At 41.0% G+C, this 5,323-nt stretch overlaps 1 long non-coding RNA gene across 1 annotated transcript; it reads left to right on the forward strand.

The window, feature by feature from the left end:
• The first annotated feature begins 671 nt into the window (after window positions 1-671).
• LOC123089222 (uncharacterized) lies at window positions 672-4,931 on the forward strand. The gene is made up of 4 exons (XR_006442236.1): window positions 672-1,100; window positions 1,174-1,771; window positions 1,859-2,250; window positions 4,351-4,931. It is a non-coding gene; the product is annotated as an uncharacterized lncRNA (long non-coding RNA).
• Window positions 4,932-5,323: the final 392 nt, after the last annotated feature.

Consider the following 5,323-nt stretch of genomic DNA (forward strand, 5'->3'; position numbering starts at 1 on the left):
TAGAAAAGAAATTGGCCGAAGTTTATAGTGAGCATACCAAGTTGTTTTGAGTAATGCAGTCCCAAGAATGATGATAGTTATGTGCCCCACTAGGTGCACGTTTGACTTCGTGAGCACATGACCTGAAGCTGCTCATGACGCTCATCTTTTTTATCACGTATTCTACAGAAGATAATACATTCAGTTTTATACAGTGCTTGATAAAAATATTATATTCGGTTGCACCTTTAATTCAAGGAAAGATGACATAAACCTCCAATCTCTACTTCTAATGGACGAGTTGGTTGAATAGTCTTCGTCCGGTTAATTTTCGTCCGGTTTATTTTCGTCTCACCTTCCACCACCCATCCCACGTTAATTTTTTCTTTTTCGCACTTAAAACCGAATCGTGTTTGATACTCCTTCCATTTATTCGTGCTTGCTTTGATTAGTTGTCGATTCAATTCAATCATGTAAATATTTGGTGATTAAGAATTCAGAAATAATACTATATACATGAGATCACCTTCCAAATAGATCAACTCCCTCTCCGATTTATTTCTCCCACCGATCCCCTTCCATACTTAGCTCCCAAAATAAACCATATCACCACGCATGAAAAAAAATCCCATAGAACACCGCTCCCCTCCATCCCCTCGAACTATCATTTTGTCCTAGGTCGATCCCCTCGATCGCGGCCACCGCAAGCCTTTCCTCCCACCCCGCCTCCTCTCGTCTCTTTGCCCCCGATCTAGATGGCGCCTCCAATCTCGGCGGGGCGGCGACCTCGAGCGACGGCAGCACCGCTGGATCTCCTCCACCCCCACTCAATCAATACTGGTACCCGAGGCTCTCCTCCTCGACCGACCGCGAGCAACGCCGCCGCCTCACCGTCTTCTTCTACCATCACCAACCGCCTGCTCGCGTCCCCGCCATCCCCTTGTTTGTGGTCTGTGATGGAGTGAAGTATCGATGACCATCACCTCTCCCCCGCCATCATATTCCCTAGAGGTGGATACAAAGCTTTGGGATGACCCACTCGGTGCCGGCTGGAACACCCACGACGCCGGGCTCCTCGGCGTGGCTCCCGCGAGAATGGGTGCACATCGGAATCTGTCCTGGTTTGTGTTGATTGTACGTAGCTTTTTAAGTTTCTTGATCAAATGGTGTTTGATCGGATTTTTTTTTTGTCAGCAACGCCAGCGATTCCATGGCGAAGTGATTGTGTTCGACAACAGTAACTTGGGTTGGTTTCCATCTATAGATTGTAGATGGGAAATGATACCTGGTGGAGGCAATGTTCTGTACAAGTGTTTGATTAGAACGACACTGCAAATAAATTGGTGACAAGAGGCAAATTCTTGCGGTGCCCGATGAGGACATACTCCTACGTCGATCCATGTACGAACTGGGAGCAGCATCGATCCGATGAACGCACAAGGAATATCCAACAGATTACCCTTACTACTATATTTTTTATCCATGAATGTCATCTTGGGCCCCTGTACGATTTGATTACATGATGTTGTGTCCTCAAACTTTACTCTGAGTTATTTGTTAGATGCTCGGTGAAATTCAGAATTATTTTTCTTCTGTCTTCCCAGTGATGGAAGGTAGATTGAGCTGATAAATTTCTGCACCCACCTTGAGGTCCATAACGTTCTCCTAATTGTATGCAGCACAATCGTAAAGATGTATTTGTTTGAGGGAGAGGACTGTCTCTTATCAGAAGCAACATTATGTGATCATCATGTGTTGGATCTTGGTCCCCTGTATGAGTTGAATACATGATGTAGTGTCCTCAACATTTACTCTGAATTATATGTTAGATGCTCGATGAAATTCACAGCTAAGCGTTTTTTTTCTTTTGTCGTGCCAGTGATGGAAGGTAGATTGAGCTGAAAATTTTCTGCACCCACCTTGAGGTCCATAAGGTTCTCCTAATTATATGCAGCCCAATCGTAAAGATATATTTGTTTGCGGGAGAAGACTATCAGTTATCAGAAGCAACATTATGTGATCATCATGTGTGAGAGAGACGGCAAGAGTATGTGATATTTATTTCTGTGTGGACTACTAATATGTATTGACTGTTCATGTTGCTACAGTAGGTTCATGATTGATTATGGCAACAAGGAAATCACTCGAGAAGGATTTTATTAGTATGCACACTTTGAGACTTGAGAGGCTGTTATTGATTAAGGAATCTATGTCTGCTAGAGAGGCTGATGCCAAATCAGCATCGGAAAAGGGCAAGATAAGGGGACTGAGGTGAAGTCCTTTCTTCTCTGTCTCTATGCTATGCTGATACGTTCAAACCAGCATTTTAAATATCGATACCTATAATTCATTGATTAGCTCAAACAAATGATACTAGACAGAAGAATACTGCAATTGATCTATGAAAATTTGTTAGATTTTAGTATCTATCTAACATCTAAGAGAAAAAATGTGATGAACATTTTCTCACAAGGTTATGTATATCTTTAAAATTTGGTACTGAGAGAAGGCCTTAAATGCTTGCAAATCCTCTGTTTTAAGAGCAGCACCTGGATCCAACGAACCAAATATGCAAGCACGCAATACAATGATGTTTTTTCTTCTCCATTACTGAATCTTCTTTTTATAAGTATTTAGTTTGGAAGGCAGTATCTAGATATTCGGAGAGATTGGTTGCACGCTGCGAGTTTATCCGATTCAGATCCATGTCTTCTTTCGTACTGCATCTTCTAGCATTGCTGTTCGCAGGTTGTCCATGCTCCTTTAGATCCTTTCTCAATGGATATTCAGATTTTTTTTATATGGTTGCAAACATCCCTTGCTCCATGACAACACTCTGCCCCACCGTTCTACTATTGCTCAGTAGTTCACTTAACATTGGACTTAATAGTAAAACAAAGGTAAATTTGTGGAGTTAGACAATACAGTACACTGCTTCTCAATAGCCTAATAACTTCTATATTTTTTTCTATTGTGTTTAATTTCCATTTGCTCTAATTTTATTTTCTCAGAGACATTTCATTAGCTAATACGCCGGCCTTTTTTTACCCTTCTGATAGTACGAGTCGTCCAGTTTGTGTTGTGTGTTGGATGATACTTATGAAGGATATTTTAAATATCATGGATGAAATATATGTATCATGTTGTTTCGCTTAAATAATATTTTTGTATTTTCCCTCCTTTCCACTTTAGGACTATGAACTTTCGTTCTCTAAATGTTTTCTTTTTATACACGGGCTCAGTCTCTTTTCATCAGTGTTAATGACAACAAGTGAAAAGGTTTCTGCCATGCCAAGTAATAGCTTAGGTTAATGGCTAAAAGCAAGGTATATCACAATTCATCATTGCTTAAATCTATTGTAGACGCACTTCAATTATGTTCCGCAACTTGCTGACTTATGTTTTTAATATAATTTCATGTTGCTACACTATTCATGTCGTCAACAAACATTGTCTAATTGCCTGCTTAATGAGGCTAAGGCCGCGCTTGGGTCATCGTTTTCAGCCCAAACACCTGTAAAACATGCACCCGTACAAAAAAATCAGTTGTAACTGAGTTCAGTGCTTGGATGGTCGGTTTTGGGACATATTTACACTTGTTTTTAGAATACACCGATTTTCAGCCGGTATGCGAAACACTGGTCAACCCATCTATTTTGTACCTCCGTACTCTCTCTCTCTCTCTCTCTCTCTCTCTCTCTCTCTCTCTCTCGCGCGCGCGCGCGCGGGGAAACCTAGGCGAGCGAGCAGGAGAACATGCACCACCGGCAGAGTGTGCAATCTTATGAAATCACTATGGGACACAGTTCCAATAAAGAAAAGTTACACTTCGATCTTAGCGTCGTTAGCGGAGACAAGGATGTTTCCGGCCGCCATGCGCGCATCTTCTATAATTTCAACACCACTGGTAGGTCAGCAGCTGCGACCCACCCAAAAATCCCGTCAGTTCAACGCAGTTATGGTCGATTGAGAGCGAGCGACGGCCGGACTAAGGGCAGCAGCGGCAACTCTCATATTTCAGTTCTACTCTTCCATCTTGTGTTGGCTCTGGTGTACGACTACATGCGGTGGCGGCCTGTACAAGGGTCTGTCGATAATAGCTGAGCACGACAAGGCGACCCGAGGGAGATGGAGGAAGACCAGGTTAAATTAGTGAACTGCCCTATATGGAATCGCTAGAAAAAAATCATGTCAATTTCCTCTACCGCGCCTCCACTCTGCAAGAAAAAGAAGTCCAGGCTATAAACTCTAGACTGTTGGATTCATCTAGAACCCTAAAAAGATCGGTTTGATCTGTAACATATCATCTACAAAAATTGATTTTTTACATTTAAATATTTTTGCATTGCTCTTGACTAGATTGTTTTGTAGGGAGCATAGGAGAGCAAGATGGGGTGGTCTGCATCACCTTCAGTTGGCACATGCGCATGCACCTGCAGTAATCATTATCTTTCCCATGGTTAAGATGTATGATGCATGAACTTCTAATATTTTGATGTTAATTTCAAATGGCTGATGGAAGATAATTTGCTTCTAATAGTTGTTATGTATTGACCCTTGCTTGTTCTTGTTGTAGATGAAATTGACCTGATAGCTCTTATGTTAGCACTTTCTAAAGTTCACATTTATTACATGCCATTTGTGTGCTCAAGAAATATCTGGACAATCTTTTGCTAGCGGTAAGTTTCATGTTTGTGACTTTTTGCTATGTCAAACGAAGAACAGAAGCCCGAAGCCCGTTACTGTGTGAAGGAATGGCCTCCTTCTGAAGATATTTAATTCACCATGCTTATTCAGGTGCGAGTTATGTTTTTGACTGAGATATTTTTCCACTTTATTCCATGTTAAAAAATAAATTAGTATTCAGTTATTGTATGTGTGTGTTAGATGAGTTGTTTCTTTCCATCTTCAGGTCGAAGTAGTTGTTTGAGTGCATTAGCCTTTTCATTTTCTATTGCCGCGGTCTTTTTATTCAACCTTGGTGTCCTTAAATTGCTTTGTTCACATATTTCAAAGATTATGAGTTTGATTTCTACCTGTGTACCTATGTTGGTATTCAGGTTAGCTTTCCCTATATAATTGTTGCATTTAATTTATTTATTTTTACTACACTTTGTGACCAGTTTGTGACGGAATGGTCTGATTGCTGATCCGGGGTTTTTTGCATTAGCGATGAAGTAGATGAGTGCAATGTGGTTGAAGAAGGGAAAGGAACAATAAGACACTTGCTGTCATTCAACCTCTATTTTTTTCCTTGTTATTTTGTTCCCTTGAAACAAATGGGCACTTGAAACAAGTTCTATTCAATTTTCCACTTTTTGGCTACCTAACAAGAGGCGCCCTG

This window comes from Triticum aestivum, chromosome 4B, assembly GCF_018294505.1.
Source record: "Triticum aestivum cultivar Chinese Spring chromosome 4B, IWGSC CS RefSeq v2.1, whole genome shotgun sequence".
Taxonomy (NCBI): Eukaryota; Viridiplantae; Streptophyta; class Magnoliopsida; order Poales; family Poaceae; genus Triticum; species Triticum aestivum.